The 15,113-nt window shown below is 31.8% G+C and overlaps 1 long non-coding RNA gene across 1 annotated transcript in view; it reads right to left on the bottom strand.

The window, feature by feature from the left end:
* LOC127280006 (uncharacterized) overlaps positions 1-15,113 on the bottom strand; it is a 70,556-nt gene that overhangs the window by 17,762 nt on the left and 37,681 nt on the right. Inside the window, exon 6 of the long non-coding RNA XR_007842762.1 lies at positions 11,568-11,697. This is a non-coding gene — a long non-coding RNA (uncharacterized LOC127280006). The remainder of the gene's footprint in view (positions 1-11,567; positions 11,698-15,113) is intronic.

Consider the following 15,113-nt stretch of genomic DNA (forward strand, 5'->3'; position numbering starts at 1 on the left):
ATTTTAAATATAAATGAAAACTGCATTTATCAGTAAGGTTTGGTTAGTTTTCTGCGATCATTGAAAGAAGTAAAATTTTGATGTACGACCACCCTGACATATTGTTTAAACTGTTAAAATTAATTAATTAATAATTTTATAAAGCAAAATTAATCAAGTTTGAAACCTTTGTGAGCTTCTTTGACTATTCTAACACCAACTGGACTTTGTTGACAACAATCAAACACCGTCAAATTCACGTGAAACTCCATTTAGCGTCCTGTCCATGAAAATGGTTTGTTCTATATTTGTTTTGCTTCTATATATATATGTGTGTGTACACATTGAAGGATACTGCAAGAACTTTCTGGAATGCAAGATTCTCGAACCCGGGAAATCTGTGTGGTTCCGCTTTGGTTCTGTTTGTTCGTTTGATTGTGTCGATGAACAAGGAATTCGTGAGTTAATCTAGCTCTTAAGCAGAATCAGAATAGCGAAGGAAACTCCAAATCTGACTGTAACTCCACTAAAGGATCCTCTCTTTAGATAAAAGATCCTATTCCCGTTTGTGTAGCGATATTTAGATTTATAAGCCCTAAGGATTTCATGTCTCACTGAGCAACAAGTAATTTAATTAAGAAATACATTATTAATTTAATCGAATGTAATCTGTTGGAAACTGTTTTTGAACCAGATATAATGTCTTTTTAATAGGAATATTGTATTTACGTCTTGAGAAATAATATGAACATTTACAACAATTATGGACATTATAAATTGATAAAAAATTATGGTTGAATTATAAATGAAATTTAATGATTGACGTCTCATTTTATCCGATTATTGGATTATAAATTACTAATTCCAAAATTGGTCTATCTATTTTTGTAATTCAATTGAAAAATTCAGTTTATTGAACAATTATAACATAATTTAAAAATAAAAAGTTATTTTTTTGCATTTATTTCCATTATTTTTAATTTACGTGCTCTGCAAAATTAAAATAGATTTACAATATTTAAAAAAAAAATGCTTATAATCAGATAATCAATAATTTTATAAAAACAGAAATAAATTAGATATTGAAATGTATAACAAAAAAGTTTGAAATATTTATAAATATATTGATATCGACTTTAATGAGATGTAAAACATGATAATTAACTAAATAGTCATTATAAAAACTTCTGTTCCATTGAAAAATAAAAAAGATTCAAAAGCAAAAAAAGTAAGATAAATCGATGTGAGGGGAATAAGAAACTATTTGAGAGGAAAGTTGAGAATTTCAAACCACAAGATCGAAAGCTAAGTTTAATTAATTACATTCGTGACTCTCGGATTTCCGTAAACTTTCCACTTGCCGAGCACGCTAAAGAACGACACTTAACTTTTCTACGTTAGCTATAAATGTCACCTGAGAGAAAGAGAGAGAAGGGAAGAGAGAACAACGGAAAACTACATTTACACTAGAGATATGACCAATACAAAACTTCCAATTGTTAGAAAGTATTTCTATGTTCAATAAAAGTTAGTAAAATAAAAGGAAAAAGAAAATAGACAACGTCCATTTATCCAATTAAGCAAGTTAATCTTGTGTAACGAATCGACTTTTTTTTACTGAGTAGAAAAACTGCCAGGAAGTAAGAAAAAAAGTCATTTTTATGTTCTTGAAAATTTTTTACCCTTAATGGTCCCAGTCATTTAAAGGATACGGATCGTATTTCCATGTGAGCGTATATATATATATATATATATAAGAGAAACGGCGGCTGCCTTGGTACTTAAGAACTTTGAAGCAATTTGAAGTGTTAATTCAGTGATTACAGCATAAGTGGCGAAACATTAAGGTCTCTTAACATCAAAACACATAAAGGTGCCTAACCATAATTAAATCGTATATCAAGATAAGTTAATGTCTGCTTCGGACATGAAGCTGTTGACACTATATTTTAAACTACAGACAGGTGCACTTTACAGCATGTCGTGAAATCTATACGTTTTATAGAAATTGAGATGTAATTTACGAAATTACGGCAATTTGAACAATGTTCTCTCAATAGTAAAACATTCTTTTTAAAATTGTTTCAAAATAACAAGAATTAAGAAAATAAGTTAGTTTATACTAATTTATCATAAACAGCATTTTTAACTTTACTTAAAAAAATAATAGTATTTGGAAGTGTGTTAAAGAAAGTGCATCGACATGGAGGTGTGGTTATTCGCGGTAACGCCCACTATTAGGCGTGGTTACACCAACTTTTAAAGACAACGCCCAGTTAAGGCAGAACTCACAAAGGTAACGCCTACTTAAAGGAAAGTCTGACAAAAGAAAAGCAATAAATAACGCCTATTTAAGGCGTGGCTCACAAAGGTAACGCCCACTTTTGGGCGTGATTAAAAATGATGACGCCCACTTAAGGTAAAATTCACAGAGGTAACGCCTACTCAAAGGTGTGCCTAAGAAAAGAAACGCCCACTTAAAAAGGTAACGCCCACAAAAATATATGTCTCACAATTCGACTCAAACTTAAACTTACAAAAGTAAAATCCACTCTAAACTAATTTTTAAGAACATTTCAAATTTACTACAGTACTTTCCAAATATAATCTATCCATTTTTCCCATTCTTTGACTGCTTTCACGTTTTTCATTGTTTGCCTAGGGAAAATCCAACAGTTTAAATTCAATTTTACAAGTTTCTTGGAAATTTCCTCAAGTTCCATTAATTGTAAAATACCCAAACTTGTTTTAGAAGTAAAAAATAAAAGAATAAACGTAGAAAGTCTTTGAAAGTTCTTCTTAGAGGTTGAAATTCAAGTTTAAATCAAGAGTGAGATGTGAAAAGAGAGAAACGAGGGAAGAAAATAAAGGGTAGGTAAGACGGAAGGTCAAGTGGAAAAAATAACTATCTGCGGTCGAGTTACAGCTTTCTTTATTTTCTCTTTACGGTCGTGCAGACGCGAGACGTGAGTCGAGGGACGGGATTGAGTCCAGAGCCAGTATTTTTATTTTTTTTTTCTTTTTGAGTGAGGGGTAAAGGTAGGGGGGGGTTTCTTTTTCGGATTCTATCCCACACACTGTTTCCGCAACTTTTTCCCTTCTAGCTAACCATCCAAGTCTATACACATCAAACACTGCCGCATTCTAGCTTCCTATTTCCTCACCCTCATTCGCTTGTCATCCAAATATAAACTAAGATGGAGCAGAAAGAATCGTACACTCGACTGCCATCACTGATTTTATTTATCGCTTTTGTGCTACTACAGTCCATGGTCCTTCTCTTTCCCTAACTCTTGAAGAGGATTTGTCAGTTGAAAAGCAAGAAAACGAGACACTCAAGACTTTGAATTGCTACTAGTCGCGTGATATTTTCAAAATTACATCCTCTCAAGTTTTATGACACTTGGAAGGAAAGGAGAGCTTGCAATAATATTGTAGTCTTCCAACTATCGGGTTCACTTCAAAACATGAATATCTGATTCTTTTCAATATCTTATATACATCTATTAAAACCAAAATTATTAACAAAGATTCATTTTTTTCAAAATCAAAAATAATTTACTCTAAAAATTATATCAATTTATTTCAAGAATATAGAATCATTTAAGCATTTATCGATTTCGTATTATTGTATGTATATATATATATAAACGACTTTTCTATAAGTCAAGAGAAGCATTAAATTTGTAAAATATAATACAAGTATCGAATATATTAAGGATATACTTTATGTATATTGCTGTCAATATTTTGGAGTTCAGCCAGACAGACAAAAATAAATGATTGAATCCTAAAACGAAATCAATAGAAATAAACTTTACACTGATGAAATAAAAACTTTCTATTGACAGCAAGTGAAATCTTTTGAAACATTCCCTCTAAAAAAAAAAAAAAATCTAAACCAAAGAAAAGAAGACGAACACAAGTCCCTGAACTGAATCCTTTCAAAGTCCAAAGCGCTATATACGTACCGTAACTTTGAAATTTCTCCGGAATTATGAGGAATAGGTTTGGGATAGTATAAAAGCAAAGGTACTTTAACCATAGAAAAAACGGAATTACTGTAAGCTTAACTTTTTACCAAACGGATAAGTCCAGCTTCAATTTAAGTTTAATGGAAATGAATCCTTGCTCACGTTCAACTCGCACACTAATTATAGTTTTTTTTTTAATTCTCTCACATTAATTATTTTTCATTCAATAATAAATTTTTTTTTTGTTATTTAAACTTTACAAATTTAAAAAAAAATACAAAGAATTATGCAATTTTTTAAAACGAGGGGCAAATGCAATTGTTTATATGTACATATAAACCTGAAAAACTGATTTTAATTAAAAATTATACAGTTGATTTAAGAGTTTTATATTTTTTCAAACCCGAGATTTTTGCGTCTAATTAAAAGAATTGAAAACCAACGTAAAATTTTCTTTCTCATTTATTTGTCTCAATTACCAAATGATTCTTTCTTTTTCTCTCTTGTTTCTAATGAAACAAACTTTTTTGATTGACTGAAAAATAGAGACCTTTGAAAGCGAATGGAAGATCCAAACAGAAGAACAAACAAATGTGGTTTCTCTCTACACAGATGGGTAACGTGAACACCACCAGAATCATTTCCGAGGTGGTAACACAACTATGTTATCAACAAACCAGTTCCTGCCTTCCGCTCGTAATGGTGGCAACTCTTTAATATAGGTTTGAATTCGGATACTGATAGACCTCGTTATTTACCGCCTACAGGCTCCGATAGGATTGAAACACGTACAGCAGGGGATTGGAGGTTGGGTGAGTGAGGGGGGTTATATGGTGCCATCCAACGGGGTTACACGGATGCAAAACGAGAGGACCGAAGCTCCCTATTTATTTTTCATTTATTTACTCTCGTTTCATTGCACTACGAATCGTTTCAACGCACTATTCCTTTTTATTACCTATACCACTATCGATGGAGATATCACGAAAAATCTCAAAAATAAAAAGATCGATTTACATCCAATGTACAATTTTGCAGATAATCAAATTTTATAACCTCTCTCCGTTCTTAAAAAACATAAATGAAAATAGAAATAATATACAATGCAAACAATTCCTATTCTAACAGATGAAAATCAATTTCAATAGTAAGCAAAAATAAAGTTTTTTCTTAGAGGAAACAATAACAGAAAAATTAAAAGAATATAATACCTTTAATTAAGGTAACGCCCACTTAAGGGTGTGTCTAGCGAAAGTACCGCCCACCTAGAGAGTATCCTATGGAGGTAACGCCCACTTATGGGTGTGGCAAGAGAAAGTACCGCCCACCTGGGAAATGTTCAATTGATGTAACGCCCACTTATGGGTGTGTCTAATGAAAGTACCGCCCACCTGGAGAGTGACCAATGGAGGTAACGCCCACTTAAGAGTGTGTCTATCAAAAGTACCGCCTACTTTTAACGAAAACATAAATAAGGACTATGTAACGCCTTAAATTGAACCGTACAATGTAATAATTACTTAAAAGCATGTACAATATAACTAATCCTACTCAAAAATGTAAAAAAAAAGAAACACATATTTAAATAAGAGTATTAAATGTATAATTCTTAATTGAAGGCGTATCTAATAAAGATAATACTTATTTAGAGGCGTTTCCATGTCAAAGTTAAAGTCAATTTTTAAGCATTCATTAAAAATACTAACTTTATACATGCAATATTTTGTTGAAATACATAATTTAAATGAAAAAAGCTCTACAAAGGGCTATCTATATAAAAAAAAAACACTCAAAAAAGACAATTTGTAAGCTCTTTGTGTCAACACATTTATTTTTATCTCTTATTTAGAAAAGTTTTGCAAAAATTCTACATCAAACATTTTTTTTTTACCGTGTTACATTGTACGATGCGATTAATACGATAAAAAGATAACTGAGCAATTTTTTATCAACCACTTTATCTTTCATATACAGCGCGTGTCTATTTTTGGTGAAACATGAGATTGTAGCAATTTTATTTATCGTATAAAAAAATAGCTTCATATAACAGGTATTATCTATGATGATGCTCAACGAAGTAAACATGATCTCACTTATTTATTTACATCGTTCATTTATCCATAATTGATCGACAAGCAAATCAGCTTTTTAAAAAAATATTTTTATTAGCCATCAAAGACAAAAATAATATCCCAACATTAAATATAATATTGAAATTGACGATGTCAGCTATTGTAATAAATAAAAATTACATTACTCTCACTCGCGCGCGCTCTCGTCTGCTCGTAATTCAAATTCAAATGTCTGTAAAGATAAAGGAACGAGTAACTTAGTGGGTGAGGGAATAAATAAATCACTTTTTTAACGGACACAGCGAGAAAGAAGGGGTGACGACACACAAATGTGAATAAAAAAAAAGAGAAAAAAACAGTTATCAACATATTCATCTCTTATGAAATATTCAAACGATAAATAATAAACCTGCTTGTAAAATAAAACCTGTTACATGTTTATATATACTTGTGCTGATTTTTTCATTGTCCCTATTTATTATTACAAGCGCTGGATAATAAATGTAAAGAAAATTTACATATAACACAAAAATATGCTAGGAAAATGAAAATAAATAATACCAGAGATATAAAAAATAAAAAAAAATCTATGTAAAACCATTGAATTACCATTACTGACATTGCTACAATCTCAGAATTGTAATTATTATTTACTGATACGTCTAATAAAAGATTCAATATGATGAGAACTAACTAAAAGGCTTGTTTATCAAAAATAACGCCCATTAAAAGGCGTGACTAACCAAAATAACGCCCCTAAAGGTGGGTCTAACAGAAGTGACGCCCACTGTAGGCGTGACTAACTAAAGCAGCGCCCCTAAAAGTGGATCTAACAGAAGTAACGCCCACTGTAGGCGTGACTAACCAAAGTAACGCCCCTAAAAGTGGGTCTAACAGAAGTAACGCCCACTGTAGGCGTGACTAACCAAAGCGACGCCCTCTAAAGTTGGGTTTAAGAGAAGTAACGCCCACTGAAGGCGTGACTAACCAAAGAAATGCCCCTAAAAGTGGATCTAATAATCACCAACTAAAAGGCGTGTCAAACAAAAGTAACGCCCACTCAATAGTGTGAATTTTCATTTTATTATACTAAATCTAAATTATTTCATAGAAAAATTAATTATCGATCAATATAAAAAACTAATATATACAGTGAACGAATAAATATTGTATATTTATCTATATAAAATAAAAATAAATCGAATTCATTGGAACGTAATCATAAAATACAAAACAAAAAAAGAAGAAAACTGAAAAATGGACAATTTAAGAATGTATCTCTTTTGTTTGGTAAAAAGCAGAACTTATCGCAGTTCTATTTGAGAGGGAAAAAAAGGTGAAGGGAAATGCGAAATACCAATAAGCGGAAAAATAACTATTATAAAATAGAGAGAAAGAGACAACTAATAAAATAGAATGGGAGGGACTGAAAACACCAAAGAGAAAGATATCTATAGAGGTGGCGAGAAATTTAAATTGAGACAGTCGTCGTCGTCGTCGCGGATATTTGCGACAGTCTTCAACGAATTTCAAGGAGCTGGAAAACGAGAAGGCATAAGATATAAGAAGAGAAAGAGAGAAAGAAGCAAAGGAAGAAAAAGAGAGAATGATAAAGCAAGTAAAAAATAAGGTAGAACGTCACTTCGGATCAAGTTTTACAGTCTGAAGTGTAGTCTCTCAACTGAAGCACACACGTATACTCCATGATGAGTTCGCACAGACGGACAAAACTCAGTGACAGTTGTCACACTTCGAAACACTCCATTCAACCTTAATATATTTTCACACAAAATTCCACAATATATTTTCTGCTTTAGAGTTTGCTTTTAAAAATAATTTTTTTAATTCTAACATAATTTTTTTAATTTAAAAACTTTTTATTTTATTATTTACTTGATTCTTTTTTAGAATATATTCTTATATTTTAATAATATTTTATTCAGGTATTTAAATTTTAAATATTTAATTAAGATTTAAGCGATTTTTTCAGAGTGTCAATTGTAACTAAAACATTCATTTAGTTCGTTAAATTTTTTATTTACTTCAGTGCCTTGTCAAATAGTCACTAAGTGATGTGCTTTGTATCGTTAAATATTTAAACAGTAATCTAAAATTGTTTTACCGTCTATAAATATTAGATAGAAATAAAATTATCTTATTAGCAAAAGGAAATAATAAAAGATTCTCTTAAATTGAATTATCCAATGATAATTTAAAACTTAAAATTAATATCACACTGTGGTAGAAATATAATTTGCAAAAATATAATAACTTAAAATATTAAAAGATATAAAGACTTTTAAATTCTTCGATTTTTCATATATTTTTACTCAACGTTTTAAAATTAAACTCTAAAGTGAAATTTTTCATTCTCAGTTAATTAGCTTTTCAACTGAAATCTTCTCGTTATTTGTCGATTCCTGTCTTAAAAGCAGAATTGCCTTTTGTGTGTATATATGTGTGTGAGTGTGTGTGTGAGGGAGAGAGTTCCGGAGTGCGGATTTACTGTTTCTCGCTACAGGGAAGGTTAGCCAGCAGAGTAAAATGTAGCATAATACGGAAGCTTCTTGGATTATGGAACGAATGACTATCTGGCTGGTTGCCGGGGATGCTTTGGATACCCGCCGTGTTGGCTAACCTACAGAAAGTTGCGATAACTCGTATGAATGTATCACTTGAAGAAGCAAAATTTATAAGCCTCCAAAAACAAGCTTTAAACGTCGGTGATTTATCAATAAAGATCATAATATATTCTAGCCACAGATTTTTTAAACTATTCAACATTTTACACTTTCTCTTTTTTTAAAAAAAAATTTTGAATTACAGTTTAATTATGATACTAAAAACAAATTTTAAACTGTAAATCTTTCAAAATAGAAATAAAAATAATTTATTACAATTAGTCTTATTTAAAATTTATTTTTAGTATAAGTATTATAATAGAAGTGTTAACTTTTGAAATAGGTGGAGAAAATTAAAAAATATGTATAAAGTGCATGAAAAGTAGGCGTGATAAATGTGGGCGTTTCTAAGTAAATAGGCGTGGCTATATAACTCCCACCTGAAGGCGTGTCTAACAAAAGGAACGCCTACTTAGTAGTTGAATGAACAATTTTTTTATAGGTGTAACTAACGATGAAATGGGCGGAGAAATTGTAAAAGATGTAGAAATTGCATGAAAAGAGGGTGTGGTAAATATGGGCGTTTCTAAGTAAATAGGCGTGGCTTTTCAAATTAATGACAAGAGAGTTGATAATCAAAATCTTAAACTTAAAGGCGTACATAATGATAACACCCCTAGAGGTGTGTTTAACAAAAGTAACGCCCACTTTGTATTTAAATGAAGTATTTTATAGGCGTATCTAAAAGAATAACACCTACTTAAAGGCGTGTGTAACAAAACGCACAATTAATAGTGTAACTAAAAAAGGCATATTCTCACTAAAAAGAATGTTTCTAGTAAGTTTTTCCAAATGGTTTTCGATTAAATATATCAAAAAAAGGCGTGTCCCAGAAAAGTAACGCCCACTGAATAATGTATTCAACAAATTTTACACTAAGAGAGAAAACTTAGTATATAATAAGAAGGCGTTTCTGAACTAATCAAAAACAAATCTAGAATCAGCAACTATTCATAAAGGCGTTGACTTTGGGCGTAACCAATATAAAGAGAACAACATAATTTTTTTGGAAATGTAAAGAAAGGAGTTTGGGGCAAAGCTAAGAGCGAATATAACTCCTTTCAGGTTTTTTTTATACCTTATCCTTTTAAAAAAACTCTTTACACTGTTTAGTGAAATAACCACTCTAAAGAATATTTGAATCTAAAAAACTCGGAGAAACGTTTGAAAAGGCGGAAAATTGTTTTTTATCGCAAGTCTTCTTTTTTTACATCCCCCCACCCCTCTGGTAGCCAAATAGATGCGTTTCACTAAGAATAGAATTGAAAGGGTGAGTTAATCCAAAAAAGAGGATATCTCTCTGCTTTGAGCTGGAGTACCGCATTTTCGAATATCTCCCTGGGTTGCAACCTTTTTGCCGTTTCACGATTTCTCTTATCCGGACCGGCATTCCCGTGGCGTTACTACCCCGTTGTGAGGAGTGGAGGATCAGAAAAGGGAGAGAAAGAGAGAGAGAGAGAGACGGGGTGCGAGAGAATCAACTGAGATTGAAGAAGATAGGCGGATAAGAGAGGATTGAAGAGAGGAGAATGGGTAGGTGGGGGGGAAGGTAGGCAGGAAAAAAGCGCGGTAGATACGTTCATGGAAACCGGAAGGAAAAGGGGTTTGCGGCCCGGTCCGCTTGAAGCAGGAGGCGCGGGGGTTTCCCGGGGAGGATTTACTATCGCAGTAACCTAGCCAACACACCAGTGAGTCGCTAGTAAACCCGGCGGCGGCGACGGCGTTATTCCAACACACACATACACACACACACACAGAAAGAGTGAGATACATCGCCTGCGTAAATGGCGCTAGTCCGACCGCGTCGCAATGCGTCAGTTATAGTATTTTTCTGACGTTTGTGTACCAAGTGTCGCTGAGGAAATGCGCCTTTTCAACTTCAACTCGAAGAAAGGTCTCGGGAGAAAGTACAAACTACAAGCTTTCAGAATTTTCGCGATTCAAAATGAAACTGCTATATATGCTATAAAAACCGACAAGTTCCTTCAACTGAGTTTGTTATATTTAATTGAAATATTTGTAAAATAATTTTTTACTTACACGATTCTTACGTTAAAAAGAAGTATAATAAACAAAAGAATATAAAATATTGATATTCACCAGAATGGGAATTGTTAACTATATATATATATATATATATATATATATCTAGGTTGAAAATTACCTTTTGAGAGTAAGAGAGAACGTAAATGGTTGAAGCAAGGTCGACAAATTTATGTGTGTTCATGAAGCACATGCGCTACTTTATGCACCTATAATAGCATGCTCTGACATCATTATGTAGTTTACGGCTTGTTCGAAGGATTTTATCCAGTAGCCAGAAGCGTTTTCGGATTTCAAAGTCCTCCCCCGAGGTGAAATTGGGTAAACGTTGCCCTTATAGGTGTATTTTTAACTAAAGGTGATTTAGAATGCAGAACAATATCGGCTTTACAGCTGCGAAATATATATATATATATAGACGTGAAATGGGGTGCAAGTTTCTTAAATATTATTGCGGACGAAAATGCAAAATACAATTTGCGTTTCAAATTTAGATGAACAGCAAAGATAGTATAGGAAACGGGGCAAATAAAAATGGAGAAAAAAAGAGGAAAAAGCGAATTTAAATTGCGATATTTTTAGGATTATTTTTATGAAAAATTAAAAGCACCGCGCCAATTGCTTTTTTGTTGTCGAAAAATATAAATATTCCAATATCATTTAAAATAACTAATTCAAATATTTAAATAAAGTATAAAGATTGCACAAATATTCCTCAAATGAATAATCATAATAAAAAATGTGAATTTAAAATAAATGTAATATTATTAATAATGCTTTATCACTGTAATTTAAAAAAAAAAATATTAATGACTTACCAATCGCAGATTTCCTTGTAGAAGTGATAACAACGTTGCCTCTTTGAGATCAGTCCGGAGATTCATGACAATATTGTGAACAGTCTGGGACAATACTTTGATCGTTTGTCTTCATTCTCGCTAGACGATTCTAAAAAAAATTAGAAAAAAGAAAATGTTAAAAAATATATGTAGGCATGACTATACAAATAGGCTGACAAAAGTAGGAGTGGCTACTAACACTGGTGGGCGTGACTATTAATAATGTGGGCGTAACAATTGAAGTAGGCGGAAAGTAACTATAAAAATGGGCGTTATAATTAACATTCGTGGAATAAATAGACAAAAAATGGGAGTAGCTTCATAAAAAGGCGTGGTCAATATGGGCGTAACTATTTAAACAAATGGGCGGAAAGGGGGAGTTTCTACAAAAAAAAGGGCGTAAACAATAGACTTTTGACACTAGTGTCGAAGGTGGGCGTGACTATTGATAATTATAGACTATGTGGGCGCAACAATCTGCTTGCGAAGAATAAATAAGCAAAGAAAAAATGGGAGTAGCTTCTTAAAAAGGCGTGATTATCAAGAGGCGTGGTCAATATGGGCGTAACTATTAACTAGGCGTACACTTTGTAGGCGTAGAGTAAAAATGGGCGTCGCTATTTGACTATTTAAAAAATAAAGTTTATAACTTTTTTTCTAATTTTTTGCCTTTTTTTTTTAATAAACCACAAAAATAGGCTTCTTTTTATTGAACAAAATGTTTTGATTATATTAATAAGACATTATTCTTTCTATAAAAATTCACAAGTACAATTAAAAAAATTCCATTTTAACTATGAACGTGCAAATCAAATAATGCACTACACTCTAGACTAAATTACTCGTGTGTAGATGGTTTTTAAGGAATGTTTTGACATAGGTGGAAATTTTAGTGGAATCCTTTGTAAATTGAAAATTCTCATAGGAATTCTACAAAGGAAAAGCAACAATACTATACACAGATAACATTGTAGCATATATGCACATTGTACATAAATGTATGTGGAAAGTGTCCTCTCTCGTGAAGAGAACACATTGTAAAATATAAATTAAGTGGTTTTTGCTTTATTTCTCAAACTCATGAGATATATATATATATATATAACTATAAACTTTTTAAACTTTATGAAATAACATAAAATAAGAAGAAAAAAAAATTAAAGGCACAATCTCACTGACAATGAAATGCCCGCAAAGTTTTCCAACAAAAAACTTCTTATCAAGTTTTTTCAAGCATTTTATTGTTTCGAACTGATTTAATGAGAAACTTGTCTATTTTTAAATCGTTTTCATTTCCTTTTGAAACTTGGAGACTTGTGCAACAAATCTAAGTGATATTGTTAATCGATGTTTCAATGTAAAATACCATGAACGTAGGAAAAGTTACCCGCTTCTTTAATTAATCAAAGCATAAAAAGTTTATTCGAGAAAAGTATATATATATACTTCATATAACTTGAGATAATAAATATATATATATATTTATATATATATATATATATATATATATATATATATATTTATTATCTCAAGTTATATGAAGGGAGAAGAAATCGTTGAAATAAATTATTTTTTTAATCTTTCCTCAAAATAACTTAAAAAAATTATTATTAAACTAAAATTACACTGTATATAAATCTGTAAAAAAAATTTCCAATATTTTATTAAATATACAATACAAGAAATGTTTTTATTTTTATATAAAATAAAAAAGGAAACAAAGTTTCAAGTGCATAGAAGCCAATTGAAAGACACGAAAAGTACATCAGAGAAAAACATGCGTCCTTGAAAATGAGCAAGGCCACTTGGATCCAAGGCGAAACGACTTTGCAAGTCAACAGCTTCCGGAAGTGGAGTTTTAGATTTCTCTGAGATAGAAGTGGGGAGAGAGAAAATAAGAGAGAGAGAGAGAGAGGGGGGGGGGGGATCTTGTGAAATGTGAAAACTGAGTTCTCGTCAGATATCCTATTCTCGCTTGACTATATCTAAGACTACGAGAGAACCGTGTCCCCACTTTAGTGCCAGCGAGAGTTCGTATTTACAAAAGGAATCTGGAACAGACAAACGCGAATCACTTCTCTCTATGGGGCAACACACAGAAGTACTCGAAGAGCATTTGTGTAGCGCGCGCTCTCGGTTGCGAGGTGCATTAGTGGTTCTAGAAAGAGGCTGGAGGACCCTGGAGGAAAAGGAGAGAGATAGAGAGAGAGAGAGAGGTGAGGATGGGATGAAGTGCACCCTCCGGCTCGGTACGCGATGAAGCTGGATACGATGTAGATTAAAGACAATAGGCAACGTACGGTACATACCACTTTATCAGTTTTAAGTGGTGGTTCCGCTTTACTTTCCCGAAACAGAGACCGAGTGAAAAAAGAAGAGAAACAGAGAGAGAGAGAGAGAGAGAGAGAGAGAGAGAGAGCAAATTTAAGAGACGCTCGAGAGCAGAGGAAATACCTCAAAGTGGATCTTTACAATAACTTTTCATATCAACTTTTCAGTAATAATTTCATCAATTTAAATTTTCATCTCAATTTTAATAAAAAAAAATGTTTATTTTCACTTTAACTGTTTTTTGTCTTTTAAATTATTGATTTAATTGAAATTATTTTCATTGGTTAATATATAATGTATTGAGTAATAAATTTAATAAATAAATAACAAGTACATTCATTTTATTACACTTCTCTTTAATTAAAATTACTTGTTTCACCTTTGAAAGCTAATTTCAATTTTGGATAATACAAATCCGATACAGGATTTTATATATCAAGAAATTATATAAATAATAATAATAATATAGTTATAATAAAAATAACATATTATAATATATTATAATTTAACAACAATAATAATAATAGTAGCTAAAGAGTCAATTTTTGACATCCAGATTCCTACTTTGTCAGCTTAGGTGATAATTTAGGGCTTGATAAGGTAGGAAGTCGTTTTACCAACATACGATGCCGATTTCTACATTAACTACAAATGGCAATACAGGAATCTATCAACTTCAGAAGGTAATGTAGATACCTGCCTTACCGACAAATGGCAATTTAGAAATCTGCTTTACCCGCAGGTGATAATATAGTAATCTGTATTATCAACTAATGGTAGAGTAGTAATCTGCATTATCGACCATTGGTAATTAACCTTATAATCTCAATAAAAACCATTAAATATAATTTCTAATTTTTAGATAAGTATAAAATATTATTGCATTAAAATTATTGCATTTTCAACAATTTTTAATATAAGACAGTGACAACTTATTTAAAATCTTTTTGTCACTGGCACATACGTTGAATGATATACATATTCTCAAAAGTAAGCATCATTTATCTTAGTGATCTTTTGTCTCAATATATGGAATGGGGAGGGGAAAAAGCGCATCTGGAAGAAAAATTTTGCATTTGATGCAGAAAGTGTGAAACTTTTGTTAGAAAAGAAACACTCAAGAGAGAAAGGAAAAAGGGAGGGGGGGAGGGTTGCATCAACTCTGAAAAATGCGCTTCTTTCAGTAAAGGTGGA

This window comes from Leptopilina boulardi, unplaced genomic scaffold, assembly GCF_019393585.1.
Source record: "Leptopilina boulardi isolate dan_hultmark-lab unplaced genomic scaffold, ZJU_Lbou_2.1 LbouV2_229, whole genome shotgun sequence".
NCBI lineage: Eukaryota > Metazoa > Arthropoda > Insecta > Hymenoptera > Figitidae > Leptopilina > Leptopilina boulardi.